Raw genomic sequence first — 19,754 nt, 5'->3', positions numbered from 1 at the left:
GCTTGTTCAGTAGTGTGTTGTTTAGTCTCCACATCTTTGTGCCTTTCTCAGCTTTTATCTTGTAATTAATTTCTAGCCTTATAGCACTATGATCTGAGAAGATGCTTGTTATTATTTCAATTTTTTTAAATTTGTAGAGGCTGAGGCAGGTCTTTTTAATAAAAAGAGCATATCATCCAGGAAACAGAAGACCTGGGTTCAGAGGTTGGCTCTTTGCCTTTAGTCACATGATTTTTGACAAGTTGTTTAGCTTCTGTAATTCTCATTGTCCTTGTCTGTAAGGTCTAATATTTATGGTCTCAGCCTTTGAAGTTGTGTGTGCACTTGCTAGTGAAGTGGCTTACAAATGGAGAGTGCTAGTATTAGGATCTTTAACAGACTTGTGTAGTGTGTTGCCACTAAAGGCCAGTCCTTTCTGCTTATGTGTTTCCCTAGTTTATTCTTGAGCTGGTCTGTTCAGCTAATTCAGTTGTTCAGCTTTTGTTAAATGCCTGTCATGTGCCTGGTACAGTATTGAGCCCTGGTGGGACAGACGTGAGGGGAGCGAGGCTGATACAGTTCCGTGGCATGTGCGCGGTGGTCGTGTCAGCGGGGTGCTCTGAGGACCTGGAGGGTGCATCCCCGGTGATGGTGATGCTCAGGTGTCAGCAGACTTTCTCTGTGCAAGGTCAGACGGTAAACACTTCAGGCTTTGCAGGCCACATGTTATCTGTCACATACTCTTTTTTTCTTTTTTTTAACTTTTTAAGAAGGTAAAAATCATTCTTAATCCAGGAACCATACAGAAACTGACTGTGGACCAGATGTGGCGACCTCTGCAGGTTAGAAGTTCAGTGGAAGATGGGAGGCAGGAAGGGCCTTCCAGACAGAAGATACACCCTGTGCAAAGGCGTGAAGTGTGAGAGGCTGGAGTTTGTGGAACTGAATGTTTTTATCAAGTTTGGAGTACAGGGTGGGTTGGGTAGAGAAGGATAAGGAGATGGAGCTGATATTATAGGCAAGATCAAAGCAGTTTGTACTTGATTCTGATATGGAACACATTTATACAGCAGGAGGATGGGTGGACTAGCGTCACAAGGGTCAATAAAGGAGATACTACAGTAACGCGCTTTAGAAAGGGGACAGAATCAAACCTTTGTCATTAAGGAAATGCTGCCTGGTGTCGCCTACCTAGAAAAGTGATGGGGCAAAGTTCACATGGTCTGATTTAACAGCCTGTGTTCTTTTTATTATATAATTATGTTGTACAAATAAATGAAGAGGTCCTTAATTAAGGGCACAGCTGAGGAACTGGAGAGAAGGGGATGATTTGAAGCCTGTATCTGAGGTAGCCTCCTGGCTCTGACCAGGGACTTGAAGTGGCAGGGTAATTCCAGGATGGCTCCCAGATTTCTTATTTGGTGACAAGTTCACGAAGCTCTTTTTGCTTGTAAGTGAATACTAGCGATCAAACAGTTGTTTTGAGGAGGAAGCATTTGCTCCTAGGTCCATGAACACCAGAAATTCTAAGCAGGCTTGTGTGTGAATGTGAGTTGTTTTTCCCTTGGGAGAGAAGTCTAGGGTTTTCATCACATTATCAGAAAGAAGCTCAGCCTCAAGAGGGAGTCAGTCCGGGCCGGCCCTGTGGCCGAGTGGTTAAGGTTCCACACGCTCTGCTTTGGTCGCCTGGGTTCGTGGGTTTGGATCTCAGGTGTGGACCTGCTCCACTCATCAACCATGCTGTGGAGGCACCCCACATACAAAATAGGGGAAGATTGGCACAGGTATTAGCTCACAGTGAATCGTCCTTGCCAAAAATTAAAAAAAATTAAAAAAAAGAGAGTCACTCCTTATCGTTAGATTGTAGACATCTGGCGCTCTACAAAGGTTTGAGGCGGTAAGGGAAGACTAAACATTCAAATCACAGGAATTTTACTTTAAATGTAATACATCCCAAACTGCCAAGTAAAATGCACATGTATGCAGCCATTTCCTAAATTGAACTATATCAACCGCCAATTAGAATGTTTCCCCTCCCCCTCCAAAAGACACAGCAAGACACATTTTTGGTACATAGAAGGCCAGCCAGGTATTTGGGACTCTGTTTGGCATGGAATGTTTTCAGCATGCTCTTGTACATTAGGCAAAGCTAAAGTTTCTGTGCTATTTAGGCATATCATAATAGTCACATGGCTATGAGAGATGGACAGGTGACGTTTTAAGTAGGATATGCCAATACCAAAAATGAGTGCAGTTTCTTCTGTCGAGTTAGAGATGGGCGAATAGTGAGTTGTAAAACAATACCTACATCCTGTTGTTAGGGTGGGCTCTTAGGCGAACACGTGCAGGAGAAGCAGGGCAGCTGGCGATTAATTGTTGAAATATGAGCATCAGGCAGATTAGTGTGGTGTTCTGGAGTCTACGGGGTTGGTTCATGTTTGACATCAACATCATTGTATGTAATGTAGGAACTACAGACTACAGATGACAGCAGTCCCCGCAGGGATTCGGTGACGTTGGTGACAGATGGCTGCCGTATGGGTGGATCTTGGAAGAGGGTTGGTAATGGGTTTACCTCTGAGAAAGTTTCTCTTTTCCTGTTGAGAAAAATTGTGACCTCCATTAGGGACAAAGTGTTATGAATGGCAAAGATAGAAGAAATGATGGAATTCAGTGATGGTGTAGACGTTAAAAGTGAGAATTGTGATTCCAGCGTAGGAGAAAAGTTTGGAATCTATTTGGGCTTGTGTCATGGCAAAATTTAGGTGGCAATTTTTCTGTTTGGAAAAAATAACGTTAGTCATGTCCTAAGGAATTGATTTGATAGAACAAGTAGCAGGAGAAACCTAGTTTAAAAACAAGTTGTTTACATTAATTAATTATTTAATTAGTTAATTAATTATTATTTTTTTTTTGGTAACAAAGACTGGCCCTGAGCTAACGTCTGTGCCAGTCTTCCTCTATTTTGTATATGGGATGCCGCCACAGCATGGCTTGATGAGCGGTGTGTACGTCCACGCCCAGGATCTGAACCTGTGAACCCTGGGCCGCCAAAGCAGAGTGTGCAGATTTAACCACTGCACCCCTGGGCCGACCCCTACATTGAATTCATTTTTGATAGCTCACAGTTGGTTGTTTGGTTGGTGAAGACCTGGCGTCTTTGATTTTCATCTGTCCTGTGAGTCCACCCTCTCGACTGTTTCGTTGGAAAGCATTCCGACTTTTCTCCTGAGCTGTTGCTGCCTTTATTCTTGTTGCATTAGATTCTCTGTGGTTTTGGAGGCTGATCTAAATTTAGGGGTCCTCTGGTCCAGAGCTCTTACTTCAGAGATGAGGAAGTAACCCAGAAAGCATAAATGACTGCTTGATGGTAAATGGGCGAGCTCTCAAGAGAATCTTAGCTATCTTGACTTTGAGTTCATGCTGATTCTTTTAGAAGCTGAGAAGGGTTTGAAGACAGCTTATAAAACTCAACTTTCCTGTTAATTGGCAGAGAGCAGATTGAAACAACACTATTGGCAAATTGGTATAAGAAATGGACATCGTTGAATCTATTGCCCAAACTGTTCCTAAGTGTCTTGTGGTTTCCATTCACTTATTTATTTCCACATTATCTTGGATATTTGAGAAATGAACAAGACTTACATATTTATATATTTTAACTTCTAAAAGACTGATAAGGCTAGTTCATCTCCCCTGTGTGTCAAACTGGAAGGGTTTTCCTGAGGTGCTCTTGAGCATCTGCCCTGTGCAACACTGCGCTAAGTCGTGGGGGTTCGTCAGAAGAGACACAGTCTCTGTCCTCATGAACTTTTAGGCGTGCCAGTGGTCTGAAAGTAGCGTGTGCAAGAACCACCAAGGAGAGTGTATTAAGGTCACAAATGTCTGGGGCCATCCCCCCGAGTTATTGAAGTATCACTCCTGATGTAGAGTCCAGTGACCTGCTCTTTTTTGTGTATGTGTGAGGAAGATTCACCCTGAGCTAACATCTGTGCCAGTCCTCTTCTTTTTGCTTGAGGAAGACTGTCCCTGAGCTAACATCTATGCCAATCTTCCTCTATTTTGTATGTGGGATGCTGCCACAGTGTGGCTTGATGAGCAGTGTGTAGGTCTGTGCCTGGGATCTGAACCTGTGAACCCTGGGCCGCCAAAACAGAGCACGTGAACTTAAGCACTGTGCCACTGGGCAGGCCCCCAGTCACCTGCTTTTTAAACTAGCATCCCCACATGTTAAGAACACTGCTCTAGAGTCAGTGAAGATAAGTTGTGAATCATAAAGACCTGGAGGTCCCAAGGACTACCTGCAGGTTCACGGATTCACTAGAAGCATTCACAGAACTCAGGAAAACCATTATACTCGTGGTTATGGTTTATTACAGTGAAAGGATACAGGTGAAAATCAGCAAAGGAAAGGCGATAGGGGGCCTGCCCTATGGCCAGGTGGTTAAGTTCGCGCCCTGTACTTTGGCGGCCCGGTGTTTGCCGGTTCGGATCCTGGATGTGGACCTACGCACCACTCATCAGGCCATGCTGTGGTGGCATCCTGCATAGAGGAACTAGAATGACCTACAACTAGGATATACAACTATGTACTGGGGCTTTGGGGAGAAAGAAAGAAAAAAAAAAGAGGAAGATTGGCAGCAGATGTTAGCTCAGGACCAATCTTCCTCAAAAAAAAGGAATAGACACTGTCTATTAAAACAAAAAAAGCCCAAAAGGTGATAGGACGGAGTCTAGGAGAGACCAGGTGTGAGCTTCCGGTTGTCCTCCCTGGTGGAGTCATTTATTTCTGCCAGCAATGATGTGTGGCAACATGCACTGAGTATTGCCAACCAGGGAAGCTCACCCGAGCCTTGGGGTCCAGGATATTTGTTGGGAGGTCGGTCACGTAGGCACTGCCAGCATGGCTGAACTTAGTCTCTAGCCCCTCCGGAGATCAAGCTGGTTTTGTGTGGCCCTAGGCTCCACCATCAGTCACATTGTAACATAGGATTCTGGTGAGACCCAAAGCCCCCAGCTAAATAGAGACAACCTCATCGGGCAGGAGATCCCAGGGGCTTAGAAGTTGCTTCCCAGGTGCTGGGCAAGGTTAGTCCTTTACTGCTTGAAGCCTAAAAAAGTAAATTATTATTCCTAGCATTACTGGGGAGTTCAAGAAATTATTGCTTTTAGATGCAAGTTATAGGTTGCAACCACATGTAGTATAATTTTCCACAAAACTCAAATATCATGATTTCTACACATAAGTGAAGATATTTCCAGAAGTGTGTCATACTTGACACCTGTCTTAATGTTTTTATCAAGAGTTTGAATAAAGATCAGGAGTCATGTGAGGAGACAGCTCATTTTTTTAAAAAATATTTTTTGACAGCTCATTTTTAGAATCAGAATTTTAAAATATTTTGACAGGTTGTAATGAAGTGCTGAAATCAATAGGTAAAATTTATCAGGAATAAATGTAAAATGGCAGACTTAAGTTAAAAAGAAAACCAACTAAGAAAGTTGAAGATGGGTGAAGTGTGTATTCATTGCACTTGTGTGCAGAAGACCTGGGGGTTTAGTTGACAAACAGGGGTAGGCAGACTTTTCCGTAGAGGTGCACGTGGTAAATATTTTAGGTTTTGCAGACTAATAGGCAAAACCAAGGATGTTATGTAAGTGCTTAAATGACAAGAGAGATCACAAATTTCCACAAAATTTTCATTGACAGAATTTAAAATAATAATAATTGAGTTTTTTTTTTTTAATAATACAGATATAATGAGACGAATGGAATTCTTTTTTGGGGGGAGGAGGGAATGGAGTTCAAAGTTAGTGTTCTCTGTCATCAAAATAATTACAAATGTTCATCTCTGGTTTTTTTTGGAAAAAAATTGGCACCTGAGCTAACATCTGTTGCCAATCTTGTTATTTTTTTTCTTTCTTCTTCTTCTTCTCCCCAAAGACCTCAGTACATAGCTGTGTAGTCTAGTTGTAGGTCCTTCTAGTTGTGTTGTGTGGGACGCCACCTCAGCATGGCTTGACCAGCAGTGCCATGTCTGCACCCAGGATCTGAACTGGCGAATACCTGGGCCGCCATACTGAACTCAACTGCTCGACCATAGGACCGGCCCCCAAATGTTCATCTCTTAATGCTGATCTGCAAGGAGGTTTTACATATTTCATCTTTGAGAATGTCTTCATATGGATAGGTACTCAGATACTGATATCAGTCCAGGAGTATGTCATTTTACTTGAGCTTGGAAGGCATTTGCAGAATTTTGTTAGAGTCTTCTTGATATTTCCCTTTTAGCATATCATTACACTGCCGATTGATCACTTCCAGTTGATGGTTAGATGGAAGCACCTCAGTTGCATAGTTAAATAAATTTTGGAATTTGTAAATTTTCATTGTACTTGCATCATGGTTCAAGAAATGCTCCTGAAACTGTAGTTTAAACTCAGAAAATGTATCTCCTGCAAATTTGTGTGGGAATGGAAATCTCACTTCTGGTTTTAACTTTTTGTTTTGTTTTTTTTTGGTGAGGGAGATTGGTCCTGAGCTAACATCTGTTGCTCATCTTCCTCTTTTTTGCTTGAGGAAGACTGTCCCTGAGCTAAGATCTATGCCACTCTTCCTCTGTTTTGCATGTGGGATGCTGCCACAGCATGGCTTGATGAGCAGTGTGTAGGTCCACACCCAGGATTTGAACCCGCGAACCTTGGGCCGCCAAAGTGGAGTGGGCAAAGTTAACCACTATGCCACTGGGCCAGACCCTCGTTTTAACTTTTGATAGCATAGGAGGTGTATAAAGAAGCTTGATATTACTTGTGATTCAAACATTGCCTGTCAGAGAAGTCCCTCTTATGAGCACTGTTGTGCCTTGTAAATTCAGGTTGAATTCATTAGGAAACTGTACCAAGTCTGTAGCAAAAAAGCTAATTTCCAAAGCTATTCAGTGTTTGATAATAGTGATAACTGAAGGAGGGTCTTTTTCAGAAAAATTTCAGTCTTAGCTCGAAAGTCAGAAAGTCACAAGAAAACCTACCACAATCCATTGACCTGCTGTGTGGTAGGAACAAGTTAGGATGTTTTAATGAAGTTCACTGGTTCAGTAGCACGTGATAGATTCAAATGCTTTCCACAAGTACCTGCTGATGAATAATACAGTGAGTAACCATACATTAAGTAACCATGTCTAAATGCTTTAAACGTCTTACATTTTCATAATCTTTGTAAACTTGTCCACCTGACCCTTTTTCTGGTCCCCATATGTTTTTACTGTCATCAGTTTTAATACATCTTGGCAGATTCCACTTCAGGTTGTATTAAATTAGTGTTTTCTAAGTTCTTTGAAAATGTTCTCACCTGTAGTTCCACATGGACTATTCTTAGAGGCCGGTTCTTCAGACGCATTGACTCCATGAACCAACAGCTGGGCAGTGTGGGTAACATCTGTTAGCTCAGCAGCAGCCAAGGAAGTCCACTCAGAATCATTTGCCTTGTTCTATAATTGACGATTGATTTTGTCCTGATGTCCTCATTTCTTTAAGCAACTGTTCTTGCCAGGCTAACAGCCTTAAATGAGTTTATTTTTTTCCGACACATTTCTTTGGCCATGTAGTCAAACATGATTTAATTATGTCCTTGCCATCCGTGTGAACTGGGGGGCCATTTAGGATTTTGAGCAGTGAACGGATGCTGTCTGACTTAGATTTTGAGTCAGTTCACTGTTGAGAACAGGCGTTCGAGTGGCAAGGGTTGAAGTAGATAGACTTCGGCGGCTATTGTGCCGTCATTTGGGTGAATGATGTTGGTGGCTGAGGTCAGGATGGTGTTGGTGGACTTGAGGCCAAGGGGACAGTTTCTGGGCATGTTTTGCCAGAAAAGCTGACAAGATTGGATGGGGAGTGTGGAAGGCAGAGAAGAGTCAAAGATGACATCCATTGTGTTTGGCCTCAGCAGTTGGAAGGAGGGCGTTGTCATGAACAGACAGAGAAGACTGCGTGAAGAAAGTTTGTGGGGGAAGATCATGACCTGGGCCTTGAGATGGTGGACATTTTACTCAGTTCTCTTGGTCATGTTTCACTTCTCTAAGGGGTCTAGAGGCTCATCCCAGCATAGAGTGTAACCATCAGTTTGGTCAGAAAACAGAAACCACTCTAGACTTTTTTACTACAAAGAATTAGAATCCATCACTACCGTTGGAAGGGCTGGCAGAGTCGAAGTCTGGGAAGCAGCTGTTACAGTGAGTGCTTCCCAGGAGCTCTTCCGGAATCGACAGTGATCTGGGCATGGGCAGTTGGAGCATCTGCTGCTGATCCCTGGTTCAAACAGGTGGTTGGTGGGATCTCTCTCAGAAACCCCTGGCAGTTCTTGTAGAAGGCGCCCTGAGTCTTAGCTGCCAAAGTTGGTGAGTTCTTTTTTTCTCCCTACACATCCACCTGCAACCAGGCTTTTGCCCGCACCTGCCTCCAGAGAATAATGCTCCCTTTCATCTTACCATTCTTTCGCGAGTGCCTCTTACTAGTTACCTCCAACCCTGAGTTGTAGCAGGAATGGGTTTTTGGGAAATGTGGTTTTGGCTTCTCCTCTGTGATGCACAGGAGAATATAGAAGGTGGTGGCTGTGATGCATAGTTGACAACAGTCAGTCCAACACAACAGCCAGACAACTGGTCTCAGCTAGAGATACATGTTTCAAAGTTGTTAGCACAGAGACAGCATTTAAAGTGAGCCTGCATGGGAGGTAAGCATAGCTAAGAGGAGAAAGGACAGTCTTGGGGGACTCTAGAATTAACTGGTTTGACAGAAGAGGAGGAAGCACCTGTGAGGTAAGAAAACCAGGAGAAGGTGGCATCCTGGAAACCAAGAGAAGGGGCGTGGGAGTGACCAGCTCTTGTCAGTTGCCGCTGAGACCAGAGGACTGACCACTGGATTGAGCAGGTTGGAGGTCATTGGCAATCTTGCATAGAGAAGTTTCCATGGAGTGGTGGGCGCCAAAGCCGGTGAATGGGTTTAAGAGATAAAGGGAAGAGAAGAATTTATGATATTGGGTATAGAGGGTGTGTGCTTGTTTATAGGATTGTTTGTATACTAGCTGCTTTAAAGTCTTTGGGCTAATTCTGACATTTGTTTCATCTCAGTATTGGCTTATTTTGATTTTCTTTTCCCATGGGACTTGAGATTTTCCTCTTTCTTCCTATGCTGAGTAAGTTTGGAGTGTATCCTTCACACTTACGATATTTTCTTAGGAGACTGTTGCTCATTTTTAAATCTGCTGATTTGGAGGTGGTTTGACTTCTAGTCTTCTTTCCTAATCCGCCCGTTACTGTTTCCTTGGCAGAGTCATCACTTAGCCTCTGGAGTTGTTCTGTGCAGGTTCTCTCGTTGCTTCCTCTGGGAGAGACAGGATGGAGGGTGCTTACTCTTCTGTACCTGGATCCGGGACCTTTCCCTTTGCAAACTGCTTTCATTGTGCAGGTAATGGTCTCCAGTTTCAGCTGGGCTGTTGATGCCCAGATGCCTTTGTGTCCCTTGATCAGTTTTCTCTCCCAGTTCCACAAGAGATGCTCCTTCTAATTACTTCTTGAATTTAGTTCATAGGTCTTTCTTTTGGTGTCCCTCTCAGGGAGACAAAATGACCCTTAGATATACCATAGTAGCCATTAGTTAGTTCTTTTGAATGTGATTGAAGGGTTGCCTTGTCTTAACTGTGCCTATTTAATTAATTTGAGTAGAATAATGTTTCTTTAACACCTTTAAGCATTTTCACACAGAATTTTCTGGGGATATTATTTGCAGTGCAGAATAGAGCAGTGGTTAAAAGCACTGGCTTTCAACGCATGTTGCTTTGAATCTCAGCTCTGATCCTTGTTCTGTGTGTGATGTTGACCAGGTTACTTAAGTTCTGAATCTGTTTTCTCATATGTTAACGTAGAGATTATCCCACCTGTTATAAATGTGATATAACATAGTTCTAGTACATGGTTAGTCATGTAAATAATTAACAGCTTATATTTTAGGTAAGAATCAACCTCACGTTCAATAAATACAGTTCCTAACAATGGAGTTCTTTCTTTTTTGGGAATTTAAAGGCTAGTCTTAATCATTCCCTGTTTTAGTTTGATTGGTTTGTGTAAGAACTGGAAAGCAGTTTATAATCATCATTTACTCTGCATACAAAATAGGAAATTTATTATTATTACTGTTAATATTGGTTTTCCAAAATTTAGTAACTTTACCTCTTCTTTTTTCTTAATGTATTCATTAAGTCAGTAGTTTAGTGCCAGTCGGATGGTGAACCGTGTCCTGAGCACTGGCACAGAGGTGGATGAGAAGCAGTATCCCCAGCCGTGAGAGCTCCGCAGTCTAGTGTTGGAATATCTTTGGCTAGAAAATTATTTTGAAGCATAAAGAAGCTGTTGTTGCCCGCATGATTTTCATAATCATATTCACATTCTTTATATATTTTTGGTTTTTCAGAAAGTAATGTCTGACCTATGTTCTTTCAGAATACAGGTTACACCTTGCCTAAGTGTGGAAACTACTGGTACACTGAGCTTAGAGGACGGGAAACCTATGTGAAGTGGTTTTGTATTTTGGACCTTGGAGACCCTCATAAATAACTTAAATTGTTAGGATGTTATGGGGTAAGAAATAGCGAGCTTGGGCCTTATTTAGCAGTTAACATCAAACACACCATTTGTTTTCCATGGGCTCAGCCTACGTGCTTAATTCCAGCCAGATATTTTATAATTTGCCAGTATGTCATGTTGAATGTTACTCAGCTTTAGGAAGAGTTTTTCTATCATGCTCGCTTTGGAAAGTCCAGATCATGTTCATTGTTTTAATAATGGTATTATCTGGTTAATTTGGGAAGCCAGAATAGCATCATGGTTTTAAGAGTGCTGATAAGCCAATGTTTGGATGCCTATCTCTTCCTTGTTTGCTGTGTGACCTTGGAAAATTTCTTAATTTCTTTAAGATTTAGTTTCCTTATGTGTAAAATGGGCATAATGAAGTAGCCAGTTTGGGATGTGAGGATTGAGGGGCTGGTGCCTGTAAAGCACTTAGAGAGTGCGGTAACATCCCAAACGCTCCTCCAGTGGAGGCTGTCATTGTACAACCGTTAGGGTTGCTATTCGGACTTAGTGGGAAATGGGTGTTAGAACGCTTGCCGAGTTGGGTTGTGCGTTGAAGTAAGAACATTGTAAGCAAGGTGCTGAAAGGAAATATTTTGCATGTTAATGAAGCACAGATTTAGAGTGTGGCAATTTTAGTTTGCATGTGAGGGTAAAAGGGTTCAGAGCACCCCCTTAAAATACACCCGTTTATGCCAGAAAGGTAGAGAGTATCCATCTTACAAATGTCTTCTGGGAGCTGACGATATATTTCATTGTATAATGAGCCAAGTTTAATTTTTCTTTATCCGTCTGCAACAAAAGAATTTAAGCATTTTAGTTATACGTTTTGGGAAATATCTAGTTTTTTTGTCCTGTTTGAACTAGTTCAAATTCTTATGCTTATGTCTTATTAGTTTCATAGTTAAAATGCATAGATTCATCTTCTTAATAAAGATAGACGCAGTCCTGGGATGAATAGGCTGGCATGCGGCACACGTTAAGCTGCCTGCTGCTGAAATGGCAAGCAGTAGGCCTAGTGTTGATAGAATGGAGTGTTGCTACTTGCTTGAATTCTCTTCAAACTATAAAATAAAGCAAAGAGCAATTAGGAGACTACTCAAAGCCAGTGTGTACGTTCGTTTATTCATTCATTAAGTCATTCACTTATCAAGTACATGCTTAGTGATCACGTGCTGTAAGTGTGTGATGCAGTGCATGCTGTCAGATAGACAGTGGTAAGCAAAAACCAGACATGGACAGCTGGGCTGTTCTGCCTTTGCAATTAGCAAGGAGAAGAAAGCCTGTTCCAAGAGATGTTCAAGACGTCAGTGAATGACGTTTTCAAGTTTATACTTCTAACAAAAAAGAGGCCACAAAAAAAAAAAGTCAGAGGGCCTCTGCAGAGCAAGTGTTACAAGTGTTACTTAACCTGCTGCAACCAACTGGAGGTTTTTTTTTTTTTTCTATTTCATTTTTTATTGAGGTTATGATAGTTTACAACCTTGTGAAATTTCAGTTGTACATTATTATTTGTCAGTCATATTGTAGGTGCACCACTTCACCCTTTGTGCCCACTCCCCACCCCCCCTTTCCCCTGGTAACCACTAATCTGTTCTCTTCATCCACGTGTTTAACTTCCACCTATGAGTGGAGTCATACAGAGATTGTCTTTCTCTATCTGGCTTATTTCACTTAACATAATACCCTCAGGTCCATCCATGTTGTTGTGAATGGGACAATTTTATCCTTTTTTATGGCTGAGTAGTATTCCATTGTGTATATATACCGTATCTTCTTTATCCAGTCAGCAGTTGATGGACACTTAGGTTGCTTCCATGTCTTGGCTATTGTGAATAATGCTGTAATGAACATAGAGGTGCATGGGTCTCTTGGAATTGCTGACTTCAAGCTCTTTGCATAGATACCCAGTAGTGGGATGCCTGGGTCATATGGTATTTCTATTTTTAATTTTTTGAGGAATCTCCATACTGTTTTCCATAGTGGCTGCACCAGTTTGCATTCCCACCAGCCCAACTGGAGCTGGTTTGATCTTCACTTTGGTTTCATTTAGCAATGCTTAAACTATTTACCTGGTATGTAGGTCCTGAGGCTGCAGAGCTAAAAGAGGCTGTCACTGTCCCTAGCATTTTGCTGTTTGGGTGGAGGAAGAGAATGATAGATAAGGTCAGATTTAACATCCACTCTAGTAAGTATGTAACAGGAAGCTGCACCACCAGAGTCCTTTGGGGCAGGGCCGTGTCTCTCTTGTTCACTGCAGTGTATTCCAGTGCAATGTGTGGCATGTGTCAGTCACTCCATAAATACCTATGTCGAGTGACGGAATGCTGTGGGAGTGCAGGAGAAAGGCATCTGACCTGGAGGGAGGGGCATGGCTCCTGCCAGATGTGCATCCAGTTCAGCTGGGAAGGAAGGTCCAGGTGGAGGGGCCAGCAAATGGCATAGAGGTGTGAGAAAGGGCACAGGGTGTTCTGTAAACTGAAAGTAGTTTAATTTTGCTGGAGTGTGGGGTGCATGGGAGATAATGGTGAGAGATGTTAAGCCTGGAGAGTTAGACCAGGCTTGATAAGTAATGGCCTGACAGGTCATACTGAGGAGTTTGGATTTTCTTTTCTTCCAAAGTAATAATTTGAAAGTACTAGAAGCCCAGTTTCCTGACGTGCAGGCTGACACTCTTCATATTACACAGTGCATGTAATGTCGAAAAGGCATCATCAGAGGGACTGGCCCAGTGGTGTAGCGGTTAAGTTCACGCGCTCTGCTTCGGTGGCCCAGGGACACAGAAAACATGAGCTTCGATGAAGAAGAGATAAGGGAATCTCCAGGATGATGGTGAAGGGAGATTCCAGAATGGTAGCTGAGCACCAGCAGAGAGGGAAAAGGGTCCAAGTTGGAGCAGTGTGGCTCAAGAGAAGGGAATGCTGTAGGCTGTCTTCGCTTTGCCCAAAGACACTGAAACATCTTTTGGAAGTGATTAACCTCTGGATGATGCAGTCCACCAAAATGAAGCAGTCAGTCAAAAAAGACAAAAGCAAGAGATACCATAAACACGAAATCCAAGTCTGGAGAAAAGCCAAAGGATGAGGGCAAAAGAACGTCTGGAGACAACAAAGGAGCTCCCAGAAAGAACGTGTGAAGAATGGATGAGTCTGTGTGACTGGCTTGTGAGAAATTTACTAACGGCTATGAGAAAGCATGGGAAAAATAAGCAATAGGTATAAAAACAACTAAGAACACAGGGGATTGGGCAGTCAAAGAAAGATGTATGTCCATCAGACGGCCCTGGACACACCCATATCACAGGGCTCATCCCATAGCACTGTAGTCAGTGACTGACTGCTCTCTCCCTCACTGACTGGAAAGACCTCATGGAGAGGGCCGTTTCTCATCTAGCTATCACTTTTCAGAACCTAGTATGTGCAAAAGCAAAGGTTTTTGCATTTATTCATGTGCTGAGTATCTATTATACATACCTGGCGTTCTTCTAGGGAACCAGAATTCACAGACATACAGAACTTGCTTGCCCTTAAAGAGTTTAAACTATATTTTACTCCTCAGAAAAATATTTATCCTATATCTTCATTCTCCTCAAAAGAGGAAAAGTTCACCAGTGGCTTACAGAACTTTAATAGTCCAGCTAATGGACCCCAACACCTGAGGATGCCTTTTTCTTTTTCTTTTTTTTGGTGAGGAAGATTGGCCGTGGGCTAACATTTCTTGCAAAGCTCCCTCTTTTTGCTTCAGGAAGACTGTGCCTGCGCTAACATTTGTGCCAATTTTCTTCTATTTTATATGTGGGACACCACCACAGCATGGCTTGATGAGCTGTGTGTGGGGCCGTGCTTGGGATCTGAACCTACGAACCCTGGGTTGCCCAGCTACCATTCTGGAATCTCCCTTCACCATCATCCTGGACATTCCCTTATCTCTTCTTCATCGAAGCTCATGTTTTCTGTATCCCATGTCTTCTTTATATTTTGATCATGCTCACATTTTGGTGGAGGACTTCCTCCAGTGGCGTTCTGAGATAGGATGCTTAGGAGGTAAAATGTTTGAGACTGCATAATTGAAAACTTGATTGATAGTTTGGTTGGGTATAGACTTCCATATTAGCTTTCATTTTCTTAAATAGGCTCAAAGATACTGCTCCATTGCCTTCTTGTTTTCCTGTAACTGTTTTTGAAATCAGAAGCTCTCCTAATTTCTTATATTCTTTGTATATAATTTTTTTCCCTCCCATCTTTAGAAGCTGGTAGGCGTTTTAAAATTTGTCCAAGTCTTTTAAAATGTCATGATGATGTACCATGATGTGGGTCTGTTTTCATCAACTGTTGTGCATATTCATTGGGTCCCTTCATTCCAGCAACTTATGTTCATCAGTTCTGGGAGAACTTCTTGGAATTACTGTGCTGAAGATTTTCTCCCTTTTGTTTTCTTATTCTGTCTTTCTGGAAGTCCTGCTATTTAGAACTTGGCTGTGCTGGACAAGTTCTGGAATTTTCCTATACTTTCACTCCAATATATTTTTCTCTTCTCTTTCTTCCCTTCCTTTCTCCCCCCACCCCTTTTTGATCTTTTTATTCTACTTTCAGGGAGGTGTCTTTAATTTGACTCGACTTTCTTTAGTTTTTATTTGTTTTCTGGTTCTTTAATTTCTAAGAGCTCTTTTTTTGTTCTGTTAAAAGAGCATCCTATTTTTGTTTGTCGGTTGCAGTGTCTTATCTCTAGGTTATTGATAATTATCGTCCTTTCTGTTTCTTTCAAGTTGTTCCCTCTTATGGGTAGGCCTTTTCACTTTCACATCAGGATATTCTTGGTGGGCCATTTGTTGGGGAATCCCCAGTGTTGGTATCTTTAGATCTTTCTTCTTAGGCTGCTCAGATACCCCAAGAATATTCTTACAGTTTATTTCCTGCAGAGTTCTGACCACAGAATTCTGGCAGCCGAGTGTGTGGCTGGGGGAGGGGGATGCGCGGTGGGTGGAGCAGCTGGAGGAGTCACCGTTCAGTGTGTGTACAGTGATTAAATCCACCTCTGTTTAGTAGAGCTGGGCAGGGTGACTTCGGTCCAGCAAGGCTCTGCTTTTTCCAGGGACTGACCCTCCAGTCTTGCATCAGAGGGAGCGAGAGTCCTGTGGAGGCCTGGTATTGAGGTTCCAGCTGCAGCTTAAACGGGCTTCACCCTCTCCTCCGTCTTTTAGGCCTCCACCGTCCTTAGCCGCAGTCTGTCCGCACTAATGCGCCAGTTCTGAACCTTCTAGGATGCTGCTGTGTACAGCGACTGGGTTCTCAGTTTTTTCCACTGCTGGCTCAGGATCTGGCTTTCTTGGGCCTGCTGAGTCATTTACTGCACTTCCAATCTTTTATAGTTTCTGTTTCCTCCAAGTTTTTTCTTCTTCTTTTTTCCTATTTGTTTTGATCTCTGTCTTCCATGTTAGAAGCTTTTCTCACAGCTTCCAAAATTTTGTTCCTTTTTTTCCCTTCAGTTCTCCCTGTGCTGTTTTAAAAAAAATTTTTTTATGTCTCTAGTATAATTTTAGTTGAGGGGGTGAAATAGATGTGTATATTCTGTTTGTCTTATTACCCTGAACTTATTAGCTAACTTTATGCCATATTAATTTATGATTGTTGCTATGTTTTAATAGTTTTCAGTTATTTCACGTGTATTTCCTCGACAAAATGTAGGTTTGGTGACAGCGACTTGATACCATCTTTGCTGTCCCCCGATTCCAGGTCTAACACAGTGTGCATGGGAGGTAATGCAGCTGGCTGTAGGGTTGTGAACACAATAGAGCTGTGAAAAAGTAGGGCAATAAAGGTGCTTTCATATATGCATGTTGTCTTTTCTTGTCAGGTTCTCTTTGACTGCTATGGAAAGAGGAAGGAGAAACTAGGAGTATTTCTTTACGTCGTCATTTGACTTCCTCAGAGTTGTTGAGGCCTTCTTAACTGTGAGTGTAATCCTCTTGCTATATATGTGTCTTGGTTTTTTGTTTTGTTTTGATTTTTCTTTGATCTGTCCTGGGTTTCTGTGCCATACAGTAGAAACAAACAAAAGGTGGTTGATTTTGCAGAGTAGATGAGGGAAGAAATGTAAGTTGTTTAGTGCCTGCTTTGTGTAGATACTTAATATTTTTTCTGAGATAGCCAGGCAGTATAATAATAATGGTTAACAAGAAGACCAGCAGTAACAACACATGCGTTAGAATAGTCCCTGGTGCACTGTGGGCTCTAAGTCACGACTGCAGACTGAGTCCTCACAGTAACCCTCTGAGGACGTTGCTCTTCTCCCTGTTTCACATTTGCATAACCAAAATACAGAGAGGTTAAAGGTTACCAAGTCAGTAAATGGCAAGGCTGGAATTCAGACTCAGTCTGGCTTCAGAGTGTGCTCTTTACTAGTATCTTATTCTCATGGGCTCTGGATTCAGATGTTGGTGCAGCTACGGGTTTACTAACTCTTTACTAGCTCTAAACCTAGCTTTCTCATCTCACAAAGGGTGTGGTTATAGGACCTGCCTCCCAGACTTGTGGTGAAGATGTTGTGAGGTGTGTGTAATGTGCTCAGCACTCACAAATGTTAGCAGTTATTACTCAGTGGTATTTCTCCCACTTAAAAGCCCCGGAGAGATGGAGTTATTTGTAACCTTGTAACTTGTTATGTGCTCCGCAGTTGGGAAGCTGTAGAATTGAGATTCTACCCCAGTTTGTCTTATTTCCTAAGACTGCTCTTTCTGGTAAGTCAAGTGGTAAATCGAGCACAGGCAGTTGTTAGAAGATTCATAAATCTCTCTTCGGGTGTTGGCCTTGGTGAGCATTTTGTTTTACCAATATGTTGCTATGGTAAAACCCTCATGAACTTGGACTTCGTGGATTCAGAGTTCATGATAATTTATAATTATGTTAAGTTTGACTTGGCAAGTGTCTTTGTCTTAGATGTCCAAGGGGCAGAGCCTCAGATTGTTTTTCCATTTCTTTCCTTCTGAGGATCAGTTCACTTTCCTCCTCTGTTCTCCCTTCTCCCCCAAACCCACTTCTATTTCTGCAGAGATTAGGTATTAGGGAGGGAAATTATGTCATGCAGTTTCAGTTTCCTCGCAAGGCCTGGAAGTCTCGCTCCTGTTTTTCCAATTCCCCCTGCTTGTTATTGGCAGTGAGAGGAGCCTGCTCTATGCCTGTGCTGTGCTAGGTGTGGCTGTGTCCCACGTGGTGAGAAGGTCACAGTACAGCTACCTGCATCCCTTGTTTAACAGCCCTGTCCCTGTCCGCGTTATATGTTTCTTCCTCTAACAGTGCACTCTGTTTATTTGGGTGCAAGTGTGTTTGTGAGAGTCTTTGAAATCAAAGATTTTGTTTTTTTTTATCTCTGTATCTTTTCTGCTCAATCCATAGGTAATTTTCACTAAATGCTGGATGAAGAAATGTTTAATCCTTGCCACAAAATAATTTCTCTTTTCTTAGTAGATCCAAACAAGAGGGAGAATATCAAGTATAACTTGTCAGAAATATTAGCTATTAAAAATACTTCATCTTGGGGGCCAACCTGGTGGTGTAGCGGTTAAGTTCACATGTTCCACATCAGCGGCTTGGGGTTCACCGGTTCAGATCCCGGGCGTAGACCTACGCACCGCTTATCAAGCCATGCTGTGGCAGGCCTCCCACATATAAAGTAAAGGAAAATGGGCATGGATGTTAGCTAAGGGCTAGTCTTCCTCAGTAAAAAGAGGAGGATTGATGGTAGATGTTAGCTCAGGGCTAATCTTCCTCAAAAAACAACAAAAAAATTCATCTTAGTAGAGCACAAGACAGTTTCATGGGGAAGCAATATTTAGCAGAAGTTACACAGAATTTTTCTTCTTAATGTGATATGCAGTGGAATGAAGGCCTGATGGGAGTGGTGAGATGACAAGCCAGCTCTTGATGAACCAAGAGCTGGTTCACCAGCTCATTGGAACTTTCAGCACCAGGATGTAATCTACTGATTCTGGTTTGACTTCTTATTTCCAGTATTTGAAAATATATAACCCAGGAAAATAACCTTATAACTAGTGTTCCTATAATTTTGTTTCCCCCAGTTCTGGACCAATGGTCAGGCCACATGAGTAAGTCTGGCTTCCTAGAGAGTGAACTTAGTGACGTTATGCTGAGATTCAGGTCTCTTGATTTACCTGACTGCCCCATCGTATGTTCCTGCTCCAGTTGAGCCCCTGTAGGATGGATCTGGTTCTGAAGTTACCTTTGCCAGAGTTGGTTCTTGGTTCTTGCATTGTTTAGGGTATTTCATTAGAAGGCAGATACTTGGGATGGAGGTGTTTCACAGCCAGAATTCTAGGAAAGCAAAGAAAAGTTTTGGAGGAGTTGAATTGCTGGAATATGCATGGAGATCATTTTCAGGGTTAATGGGGTGTGGGAAGGCAGTAGACAGAAAGGCCGCCCTGAGACCCTTCTGAAAACCCTCATTTTGTGAGTAAAGATGACTTTTTTAGCGTCAGAGCAGCTGAGTACAGTTGAAATAGATTGAACTCTCAGGTCCTGGGGCTAACTCAAAAAAATTTCTTTTAAGTGTCTGGAATTCTAGGTTTTGTACTGGATGCTGACACTTTTCCATTTGAGCAAAATGGACATCTTCCTTGTTCTCATAAAATGTAGATTTTTCTCGAGGGTACAGAGAATACCAGACAGCCTAATGTCTGCTGGTTACTGCCGTGATGAGAGAATATGCGGACTGCCTTGGGAGTATTCGTAGGCCCATAGGACCAGCTTGGTCAGTAAAGGCTTCGTGAGGATGTGACGCCCACATTGAACCCTGAAGAGTGAGCATGCATTGACCTGGTGTAGAGGAGATTAAGGAAAGAAGAGTGTTTAAGGCAGAAAAAATGTCACATGCAAAGGCTCAGAGGCAAGAAAGCTTGGCGTTTGGGGATATTTGAATGTAGTTTACTGTAATGAGAGCAGTGATTGCAAGGTGGGGGAAAGTGTTTAACGTGAAGCTGGAGGATAAGCAGCAGCCTGATTGTGAGAAGGTTTGCTAAACCCTCGTGGGAAGTGTGTGCTTTACCTTGAGGGCAGTGGGGAAGGACTAAAGGGCGAGTTTTTATTTATTTATATAATTAAAAATCAAGATAGATGGGGGGCTGGCCCCGTGGCCGAGTGG

The 19,754-nt window shown here is 42.4% G+C and overlaps 1 protein-coding gene across 47 annotated transcripts in view; it reads left to right on the top strand.

Annotated features, from left to right (window-relative positions):
- Positions 1-19,754, top strand: part of PTK2 (protein tyrosine kinase 2) — a 279,886-nt gene that overhangs the window by 18,722 nt on the left and 241,410 nt on the right. For 29 of the 47 annotated variants that reach the window (XM_070631053.1, XM_070631056.1, XM_070631059.1 and 26 more), the window contains exon 2: positions 16,455-16,551. The exons of the other annotated variants lie outside the window; for them this stretch is intronic. The gene's annotated coding sequence lies outside the window, so the exon portion shown is untranslated. The remainder of the gene's footprint in view (positions 1-16,454; positions 16,552-19,754) is intronic. 47 annotated transcript variants of the gene reach the window in all.

This window comes from Equus przewalskii, chromosome 8 (assembly GCF_037783145.1).
Source record: "Equus przewalskii isolate Varuska chromosome 8, EquPr2, whole genome shotgun sequence".
Taxonomy (NCBI): domain Eukaryota; kingdom Metazoa; phylum Chordata; class Mammalia; order Perissodactyla; family Equidae; genus Equus; species Equus przewalskii.
The sequence above is the reverse complement of the archived record's forward strand: the minus strand, read 5'-3'. Positions and strand labels throughout refer to the sequence as shown.